This window comes from Centruroides vittatus, unplaced genomic scaffold (genome assembly GCF_030686945.1).
Source record: "Centruroides vittatus isolate TY-2023 unplaced genomic scaffold, ASM3068694v2 contig_943, whole genome shotgun sequence".
NCBI classification, from domain to species: Eukaryota; Metazoa; Arthropoda; class Arachnida; order Scorpiones; family Buthidae; genus Centruroides; species Centruroides vittatus.
Window position 1 is genome coordinate 1,715,118 of NW_027122626.1, and position 12,079 is coordinate 1,727,196.

Genomic DNA, 12,079 nt, shown 5'->3' on the forward strand with positions numbered 1-12,079 from the left:
TTATCATTATTTAAAGTCAACTCACATTCTAAATTAAAATTTAATAAATAAATAAAACCCATACGTAGTCCTATAGCAGAACTTCGAAAACTCATAATTCGGCTATAAATCTTTGTTACAATTTTAACATATGCTAAATACGATAGAACTTGGAGATAATTCACGAAAGAATAGTTTCTTGGCAAATGGAAGGAGCAGGAGGCAATATTTCGAAGACGGAGAATTGGCCAGCATTTATTCAGTCCAGCTGTTTTTGGACAATTGTGGAAAATCCATTCCGTTGCATCATCTTTCTGCCATTTCAAACGCACGAAAAAAAAAAAAAAGTAAATGTTTCGATTTTATTACTTTTCAAATAAATAAAAGTTTAAACTCTATAGCAATAAGAAATCTACTGGTATAAAAAGCGAGACAAACTTAACATCAAAGATCTAAGCAGATCAAATATTGACTCTAATTATAGTTGGTGATCGATAGTTCATCGTGCGTTTCGATTCTTGTTTTATTATATGGCACAGGTTTTCTCTATGAAAAACAAGACTGGCCGTCTAGAAAAAATAAATCGGGTATGGTTAAAAAGAACCAACTTAGAAGCATAAAATATTATTAGAATTTTATGCTCGATGGAAAGCTATTAGTTGGAAAGATCGTCATCGATTAACGAGCTCCCGCGATAATAAAATAAAAATCAGCACGTTTACATTCTTAATAAAATCGATATTAAGTCGAATGTCAGTAAACAATAAGTGGTTTAATTAACACCAAGTACAGCTCTTATATAATCGAGTAGCGATCGGCATTTTATGTTCACGAATATCCCAACTCTCCGGAAACATATTTCTCGCCATATTTAATCCTTTATAGTCTTATTGCCAGAATAAATATTAAACATGCCATTTTATGGTGTCTGGCCGCCAGCAATACAAGGAGTTTCGGCAATGTCTTCGGGCTCTAAATTATATTGAAAATACTTTTAACTTAATCCCTTCTAAATAATTCAAAGCCAGAAATTTTTCCGTTGATGCTCCTTCTCTGCCTTATTACGTTTGGTGAAAATTTTACGATTTGATTATCTCGTTAGCATCGGATGCTATCCCGCTATCACTTTATCGCTTTAGACCCGTAACAGAAGTATTTTTGAAAGGATTTTTGAGAACCGAAACGAGAGACATTTGAAGAATTGTTTAGAATCGAATGCACAACCCTTTTACCAAAACGAAACTGTATCACGATTGGAAAAAGAAAAAGTCAAAATAACAGATGGTGATTGACATGGAAATTTGGAAAGATAACATGCTAGGAAAATTGAAGAGGTTGGCTTTCCAGCGAATAAAAAACACCATCGACTATGTTTATTGCGGAGAAAAACGCTGCCAAAGGAATTTTTGAAAAAGATTAAAAAAAATTCGACGGCCGAACTAAAAATGAAAAATGGAAGTAATGGAAGTAAACATGTAAAAAAATGAAAAAATAATGTAATAATCGTTGTACGGGATTATTATTATTAATGCCAAACTGACTTAAATGAGTAGGCTATGTTAGAATGTTAAGATTTAATTAAGAAGAGAAGACCTGAGCTTTGAGTACAGTTAAAAGAAAAAAATAATTATTACACAAAAAAGAGAGAAAAAAAAATTCGATTTAAAACTTCGATTTAAATATTTATATTCTTCCTTTTAATAAAGTAAAGGCCACACTGTAAATAAAAAGAAGAAAAGCTAATTTGCTTATCAGATTTTAGATCTACTTCATTACTTATAATCTAAATTATTTTTGAAAATACCGAGTTTTATATAGACTTATATTATCTGAGAAATTTTCATTTTGAAATATAAACAAAATAAACCAATTTTGCATTAAACGTTTTATCGGCAGTCAAATAATTTAAGAGATTTTTAACTAAATAAGATAAAATTTTCTTTTATAAAATTCATCGTAAATTAAATGTGAAATTTTATTTTATATAAAAATTATTAATGAAATGTAGGAGTCGATTATTTGCCGTTAATCTTCATAATTCAATTTTGAAACAATTATGAAATTTAATCTTAACGAAATATTTTTGCAACAAAATATCTTAAATATAAAGCAATTATTCTTTAACGCGGAGCAGTTTCTTTATTGCAACAGATAAATTCTCCCCGAGTTCTAATAATGCCAGACTGGTGCAAATAATTTAATGACGAGATATTCCCTGCTGGAACCTGAGAAATTTTTTTTTTCTTTCCATAGAATAGTGTCTCGGCTAACGTATGCACTTTTTATAAGCATCAATTCAGCTCCGAATAAGACAAAATCCTAAAAACAAAGCCGATCTCGCGAGATCTATAAACAGTGACCAACAAAGAAGTCAGTTAAACTGTAATGAAAGCGATGTATCAACCGTGTCTTGATACTTCCTCTCCAGTCAAGATCCATAGATTGTAACGGGAAGTTTATTACACCATACTTATCTCCAGTGAAGGTTATTGTTTTACTGCTACAGGATTCAGGTAGTAGCCCCGGAAATTTGCTTTCTTTTTTTTTCTTTTTTTAACTTCCTTTTCCTTCCTCCGAGACGCATAAAACTGTTAGAGGGAATACAAATTTGCATGGATTATACAGTAGTTTAGGAAGATGGCCGTTGCCTTCTTCACGCTATAGCTTTTGTATTTAAAGTTGTAAGACGACGAAGGAAGCACAGGTGGCTTTTGCGATAATTTACCAGGGATAGCATCGTAAAATGACAGGGGGAATTTCATTCTTCTTTTGTCGTCTTGCCGGAGTTAATGTGAGGTGACATTAAAGAGGCTTTAAATTGACTCGACTAAGAACAGGCTAATTACCTGAAACATCGATATTTTGGGGTCATTTACGGTAAAACGCCACCTTTCTTTGAAGGGATAAATAATGACGTTAAATTTAAACAAATGTTTATAAAAATGTCATCTCCACTCGGCGAATTCATTGTAATTATCACCAGAAAGTTTATCCTTATTATAAATTTAACAACATATATTTCACAGACGAATATGGATCTTTAAGTATCTTTCCAATTAAAAGAAATAATAACTTATCATCACTCGAACTAGAAAAGTAACCAAATTATTAAATTTCTCATATAACAGAAGATGTCGGTGATATATTATTGTCGTATCCGAGAGTCAGAGAACACTCCTTTACTGAACCGAAAGTAAACAAGTAAATACATTTATTCAGTATAGGTTTAATATTAATTTTTGTTTGTCTTTAAAAATGTAATATATTCAAATATAGATGTATATATTTGAACATAATAAAATATTAGACATTTAAATATTTTATTTTTCAATTTATGAGTAGAAGAGGAAAAAACTTTTGAGTAAAATCCACTTTAGATATTTTTCAAGTCTATATGCAACATTTATTTCGTATTCTCGTTTACTTAGTTATTGATTTTTTACTTCATTTTTAATTATAATTATTGTATTTATTTTCAAGAAAAATTTCGGATAAAGTTTTTTATTAAATTTATCAAGTAAACGTCAAATGCATTCAATGATAAGTCATAATTTTCGCAACTTCATTGGGATTTTAACGTGGAAACAAAGTGAGGCTCAATCAGTTTATCTGTTATAACATTGGATTAAATATTATTTGCTTCAAATTCAATACGTTTAAATTTATTATATTCAAATTCTAGTTTTAAACCGTATTTTTTCAACATTTATATCAGTTATACAAATCATTTTTATGTATTTTTCGTATTCACAAGTCATAGAAAACGACGTAAAATTCTGATTAATATATTAATAAAATTCCATTATTTATAATAAAAATACTGGGAAAAAATATCTATTTATATAATTTTAAACAATTTTTAGTGAGTGGCTGAAATTAATTTAATTCATTGAATTAATTAATATAGTATAATTAAAATTTTCTTTAATTATTTAAAATTAATTTAATTTTCTAAAACATTTTAAAAATTGATTTATTGGTTTAAAAAAAAAAAAACAAATTAAAATATCTGTACTTAAATAGTAATTAATGATTAAATTTAATCTTATAACCATTTCGTAATAGCATAATAAATTCATTTTTATATTTTTAAATAAAAAAAAAGTCCTAAATAATTTATTCTCAATTTTTTTTTTAATCTAAAAACGTTCTAAATAAATTTTAAAAATATACAAGAATAAATATTTTATAATTTTATGTTGCAAAATGCAAAAAAAAAGAAAAACAGGGTTATAATTTTCAGAAAATTTAATATATTTTTTTGAAGTTAGGTTGTAATTTAGAATAAAGTTTCTTAATTTAGCTTCAAATATATTTAGTTTTACATCTTAAATATACGTAGTTTACACCCGATTTAGGTGTTAAACTAAATATATTTGAAGCTAAATTAAGAAACTTTATGGTAAATGATAAAAATGTTTCTATCGTTCATTAAGATATAAAGTTAAGCTTATAGAAAATTGAAATTTTATGTATTTTATACACAAGATAAAACTAATTCTTCATTCGATTTGTTGCAATAATTTCTTTTGGTTAATGTTACCTATGGTTCCAAAATGGCGGCTCGTCTCTGATTCCAGCAAATAGAAGAAAGGAGACAGTGGGGATGCACATTCTAACCTAACCTAACCTATTCTAATAATTTGGTTGGTAATAATTATGGTAATTTATTAGAATAGGTTAGGTTAGGTTAGAACGTCGTTCCCACTGTTTCCTTTCTTCTATTTGCTGGAATCAGAGACGAGCCGCCATTTTGGAACCGTAGGTAACATTAACCTTTCTTTTATTAGTTATTTTTAATATAATTTTCTAGTACAATGTTTATAAATTATATTATATTTTATTCTTATATAAACATAAAAAGAGATCAACTTCCTTGTTTTACCTTTCGATGTTAGGCTATATATTTTATCTGCATAAATAAAATATTTATATATATGTAAATATGTGGTATATCCTTATTTATTTATTGTTTATAAATATTTATAACGGTAAAAATAATAGTCGAGGTTGCTCTTAGATTTTTTTAAGTTTGATTTACTTTTCTATTATTTTTATTTTTTGATAAAAGTAAGCATATATAAGATAATTTATATATATATTTTTTGATCTTACAAATTGGTAGAATGCATATATTCTTTTTACTTCCTTATTTTTTCAATCTCTTGCTTGTATGTTGCTACCATTTTTAGATGATGTTTGTACGTTGTTTTTAACGTTTACTTTACCAAAAAGATAGATTTGAGTACAATTAACGAATTGCAGGGAATCAAATTTCCTTTTGCTTCAAGAAATGCCTTCTGTATTTTCCACAGTCGTGGCCCATTAAGTTTATTGAAGATTAATGTATCTTTCGTAAACAACGATTTTTAGGAAAAATCTGTGATACGGATCATTTCAAAATTTTGATAAATCTTATAATAATTAATTACATTAAAAGAATCCGTTTGAATAACCGAAACGGCAATCACAGCTCAATGGTTCTAACAGAATTAATGAAAACAAATATAAATTTATATAATTTATTATATCGTCAGAGGAAAACAAATACCGAAAATTTCAAAGTATTCAATTCATTTTTTACTTTAAACAATGGCATTTCGGCAGAAATTCCTTTAACTAAATTAAATAACGAAAAAGTTTATAAATATTTTATAGTCTATTCACTGATAGAATCTTATTTTCCTATGTGTTTCGGATATTATCTTTATAAAACGGATGAGATTGAGATTTTCTATTGCTAAAATAACCATTTTTTAAGTTAAAATATTCTGTTAACGTTGACTTAAAACTAAATTCTGTTAATCACGTTTACAAATCGGTATTTGTCAAACGATAAAACATGAAAGCATCGTGTGATCCTGTTATGTAAACATTCGTAGCATGTGGAATTATATAAAATAAATTGGAAAAACGAAGAGTTTCTTTAAATAAACCAGTAATTTAAAATAATTTATTCAATATTAGTACAAATTTATTATTATTTTTTAAAACAAAATCTATTTACAACAGATAATAGATTTCATGCAAACGATTTCATACTAAAAGGAGAAAAATATATTTTCTGAATTATTGTATAAGATTTAAACTGAATTTAATTTTCTCAACGATTATCCTGGCAATAAACACATTCTGTGTGATAAAAAAAATTAAAGATAATATAATGTGTTTTCTTCTTTCAGTTTAGATTAATGGTATCTACTATATTTTTACTTAATTTATATATTAAAATCCTAATATCAATTGTCAAATAAAAAGCTACACAGTAATTTTAATTAAATTATACAAGAATATAATCTAATTAATAAATGATAAATCGTTAAAACATTTTAAGAGTAATTATGTTAAGTGTTTTCTCAAATTAAATTTTACTCGTTAAAATTATAGGTAAAAATGTTTCATATATTGATTTTATCCTATTTTATTTTTTTATGTAAAGAATTAATTATTATCACCATTAAAATAAGTAAAAATTTGATATTACAAACTTACATCAATTAGTAAGAGAACATTATTAAAATTAAGGGGAAAAAGTATTATAAACCACTGGAGCATAACTCAAAACGCAAAGAATTACACTTAAATATTTATAACATTTTATGTTAATTATAAATACAGTTTAGATAAGTTTGTAGATATAATTTATTAATTTAGTAACGCATAAGAAAAACCTGTTACTCTTAACGCTAATCATCGTATTTAATTATCTCTGTATACAGACTTAAAACTTATATTTAAGTAATTTTTTACTTTACATATATTCATAAATTTCTTATTTTGTTAGAAATTCCGAAAAATAAATTCAAAATGCTAATTTTTCTGTACTTTTTTAAAAAATTATTTCTATATTTTTATATGAAAAATTCAGATTTTATATAAAAAATATAGAATTAAAATTAAATATATAAAATTGTATAAAATTAATGACCCTTTTCTCTTATACATATAAGTTGATCTTTGATGCAACGTTGGTTGGTTGATGTATTAATACAACTAAAAATTGGGTGTACCATTAGTTCAAAAAGACTGAGAATTATTATTTTACTGCCTAATTAATGCCTAAATAATTCTTATTAAAGACAAAATAATAAGAAAAATACGACAGTTTTATATCTTTGTATTAATATCATCATCAATAGCTGGTTAAACCCTTATTTATACGAGTTAATCTTTTATAGTAAAATTTACAAGATGTATTAAATGTAATAATTTATAAACTAAAATTAATTAACCACATGTTTATCCTTTTAACAAAGAAACAAAGTATAAAATATTGAAGGCTTCATTTTGAGCCTTATACCTGTCGATAGTAAACACAACTAAGTTTATACTTGTATGTTACAATTCAGAAACATATCAATGCTTTATTACTTTATTTTATTGATTAATTATTTTCAATATAAGATTTTAAATATTACAAACTGTTATGAAAATAAAGTCTGAATAATCATTAGCATGCTTCTCTTCAACCTGTTTAAAACTCTTCCTGATGAGAAGAGATGTTTATTTATTATTAATAATTTAAAATATATTAAAATAACCATAAAAATAATTATTTTGAATAAAAACATCAATAGACATTTTTTTATTATTAAAATAAGAAATACAGGGTGAGCATAAGAAAGAAAGATGACATCTTGTAAAATGTCCTTAGGCACTATGATAGAAACATACTTTAAAATTCGGACGGTTTTTACTCAATTTAAATGTAAAGATTTTTCCGTCTATCACGGGACATTTGTCACTTTTTTTTATATTTTAGAACGGCCGAGAAGACACTAAATAAAGGTCGATGCCATCAAAGTTTAAAAGTCTGTACAAAGATATAGAAGAAAACATTTTTTTCTTTTTTTCACATGATTAATGTTTTTATATTATTCTTGAGTTGACTTTCTCGTACTTTAGTTAAAATTTAAATAGCATTTTAAGAACCTTTACTTCAATAAAATATATTTTAAAACCATTACTTATTAGCTTAAGTTGAAAATAGATTATTATTATTATTTTTTTTAAATTCTTACAGTAAAATTTGTTTACGCTAATTCGATTTGCATGAATGTAATTATAAAATTGCAAAATGAAGCATTATTTAAAATAGCACGTATTTAGTAAAATTACAGATCAGTTTTCTTTACAGGAGAGATGATAATATTTAAAAAGTTTTTTTTTTTTTAGTTAAAATTTATTAATTTAAAATAAGCAAAAATAATATAATTTAAGAAGAAGCTTCTTTAAGCTAGTGATTAAAATAACTTGATGTGTATTTACGGAAAGTTTCCTCCATAAATGAACACGATTTTTGCATTTAAAAATAGTGTAATCTTGAAAGAATATTAAATTATTATATTAAGATTAAGAAATTATATCACTTTTTCTATAATTTATCTAACTTATATTTAATGGAATAAACAGTTTGACTTCTGTGTTGCAACTATTTTTAAAGTCTCATTTAAATAAATTATTTTATTTTTATTTACAATTTTTAATATTTTTTACATTAAAAAACTGTTAATTGTAAATTCCTTAAATAATTTATGTAGATAAATTACTAAAAAATCGTTTTAAAATTAGATCCGTGTCTATATTTGTAACAAACGTTAATTTATTACAACAAGCTAAATTATGAGTCATTTAAAATTATGGCTAACTCAATAATATAACTTATATATAAAATAGGCCTATATAAATTTATAATTAACCAATATGCAATAACTTATTTCTTTATTAGAATAATATGGCAATATAACGCAATCTGAATATTAACAGCTTAAAGGCATTGTTAATTGAACACGGAATAAATATTGGCCAGTAACGATTCATTAATTTTTTATTGATATAAAACAACTGACATCCTTGTCAAAATTATTATCGACTTTGTTCGATTTAAATTAAACAGCTTAATCCATTAAAACTGCTTAATTACATTCGAAATCGAATTGTTTGGCTAATTGAATATGGTATAAATTGAATTTATCTGCATCAAAACATCAAATTTTTGCTAGGATCTAGAAAACAAAATGCTTTCAAAATTTTTCTTTCATATTTAAGTGATGAAATTTCTATAATTTTTCGAAATTAATACTTAAAACTAAAATTTAATTAGATATATACCAAAATTCTTACTATTAATCTGTAATGATTAGTCAAAGTTTCATATTCAGTCTCATAATGTATATACTGTATGTAGACTATATATCTCCTTGAATCAATCGTTAATTCAATCATTAACATAGGAATCCGAGACGAAGATTGAATAGGTCCTTGTGGAAAACGTAGCTTACTAATATGTACAAGGATTAGTATTAGGCTATAGAGATAATGAATATCGTATTGAAATTTTGCAATGTCGACAGTTTGCATCGAGATCCTTCAATTGAAGAGAAGTGTTACTAAGCGTAGGCTACTAATATAGACTACTAGAATCTAATAAACTGTAAAATTTAGTAGAAATTTAGTCTTCTATTGTTTTCTCGAGAGACATTTCTCATTTTCTGATGAAACTCATCATCATCAGTTCCGTTTCTTTTCGAGTTTTCGATCGTTTAGTCACAGAATACATCATACGTGTAACTCGTAATTAAATATAACTGCCATAACAATAATCAATATTATTGTCAAAATGGCAGACAACATAATTATTAATAGAACAGAATAGAATTTTTGACACGCAAATTTTAGACTCAACAAGTAAACAAAACAAATTATTTCCAGGAAATTTTAGGTCCTTGGGTTAATTATCTTTATTTCAATCATGTGAACGATAATAGAAAACTGGATAATTATTTTTTAATCAGCAGAGTTCATCATCGTTTTTTTTATATATATAAAATACCCTTTATACTTTGTATTCGTTCGATATCGAACGGTATTAAGGTCTCTTCTGTTATATAATTTGAGTAATATCAGTGATAACGGAACGAAAATTGGTTTTCTTAAGTAAAAATTCGAAATGGGCCCCAAACGTCGCCAAAAAAATCGAGAAAAAAAAAGGAAAGAAAATCACGAGATCGATATTTTTCAAATGGAAAAAACGATATTTGAAAATGCCTCTGGGAAAGTAAACTAGAAATAATTATGTAAATTAATTGTATTGTGTATTTAAAAACATATTTCGGAGGGAAAAAATACACATATAAGCCGGGGTCGCCGAGAAACAAACCGATGAAAATAAATTAGATGTGGGAATAGGCAAAATCCCGTTAGTAAATGCAAATTCCCTGGCAATAAGAATAAAGGGAGACTTTGTCGTTTGTGGTTTGCATCTCGTTTGCGAAAACTGTCATATCGGCTGTATCCGGGCAACTGTCACTCGACGCGCCTCTTTTCCTAATTAGTGGAAATTAGCGAATTGCACAAATGACAGCAGCCCTTGACACTTCTTGTCTATCAGCTTCTCTACAATAACCATTCGCAATCGAAACTATAATCTTACAACGACGCCGCCTCAAAATTCATCTTTCATTTCCTTTCCGGGATGACTGTCAAATCGTTCGTCTCTCTCTTTCTTAATTTAATAAATAAGTTAAATATTTTTATTGTAGCTTTGAGATTCGGTTACCGTCTTCTCGTGTCTTTCGATCGATGGCATTCGTTAAATTTGTAATTAATATTCCTACGTGTCAATTTTGTTTTCTTCATATTTTTCTGTTTCTAAATTCCACGCAATGAAATTGTCATTCTTAATAAATATGCAGTAATTATCCTACAGACATAATGCTAAACTAAAAGCTAAATGCATTTTAAATATTAAAATGAAACCAGAACTTCAAACAAAGCTTTCAGGTTTCGAATTTCTATTGAATTTTTGCTTATGAAAGAGAAATCTAGTAGGCCCTATAGTCTATCTAATTTTAATACGACTGGGCCAGCGACAGAAATTTGCAACTTAGTGTGTGTTTTTTTTTTTTTTTAAAGTACTTAAAACAGATATTAATTTAAACAGTTAGAAACTGCATTTACTAAAATATTTACAAAACCGGATATAAAATCCACCGTGTTTTTTTTATTAATATAAACGACAAACTTTACTAATTAAATTTTTATTTTCTGAGACGTGTTATTTTTTCTAAAAATTGTGTAGAATAATGATAATCAACGTAGCTCGAAATTGTAATCACTCTGGAAACTTCGTGGACTACAAGATAAATGAATTACAATGGCGGTAGGAGAAAGCAGCAGCGGGATATATGACAATTCCAGTCGACTGAGCGATACTATTAAGAGTGAATCTACTCTTAAAATATTTCTCGTCGCGTGAAAATAGAGTAACGAATTATTTAAACTCACAACCCACGTTATCAACGGTTGCCACCAGTTCATAAATAAATAAATCGAAAGTAAGAATAAACGACTGTCTTAAGTTAAATTTTCCGGGTTAATTTAGGAAATTTAAATAAAATGCATATAAATTAGCCAATGAATTTAATAACGAATGTTTAAAAAAAATTAACAAATGTGTTAATTTCTATCAATTCTTATATATTTTTGATTTAAAATCCTCTTTTAAATTCAAGAATTTAATAAAATATGGCTTCATTCGAAATTTGAATATATTTTATATATTAAATATAAGTTTATTTCTTGCCCGAGGCTTTTATTTCGATCAGAAATAACGTTTTGACATTCTGTACATTTTGGTTCGATATTTGAGTTCTCTTTATTCTTAAGCATAACTCTTTTATTAGGCATTCTCCTATTAGATCAGGAGTGAGAAATCTGCAGCCTTCAGACCATATGAGGCCTTTTATAGCTTCTATTGTGGCCTGATATATTCCGTGCATATGTAGAAATAAGTTTTTGGGCATCTGTTTTTCAGCTGCAATATATTTTTGATTATTTAGCTTGATTGCTTATTTCAAGTAGCCTCAATTGGATTGTATATGTTTACTGTATGTATTCCTATACACTTATGCAAACTTTATTACAATATGCATCTTTATGCGATTCTCTGGTATGTGATCTACCAATTAAAAAAGGTTTGGTTTATTTGGTTACACTTGGGAAATCTGCCGAGGGGGATGGCTCTCGGCAGGACTTTTACAGGAAATTGGCCTCTATTTAAGCAATCAACTGTCAAATAATTATTTTTTGATTTCCAGCA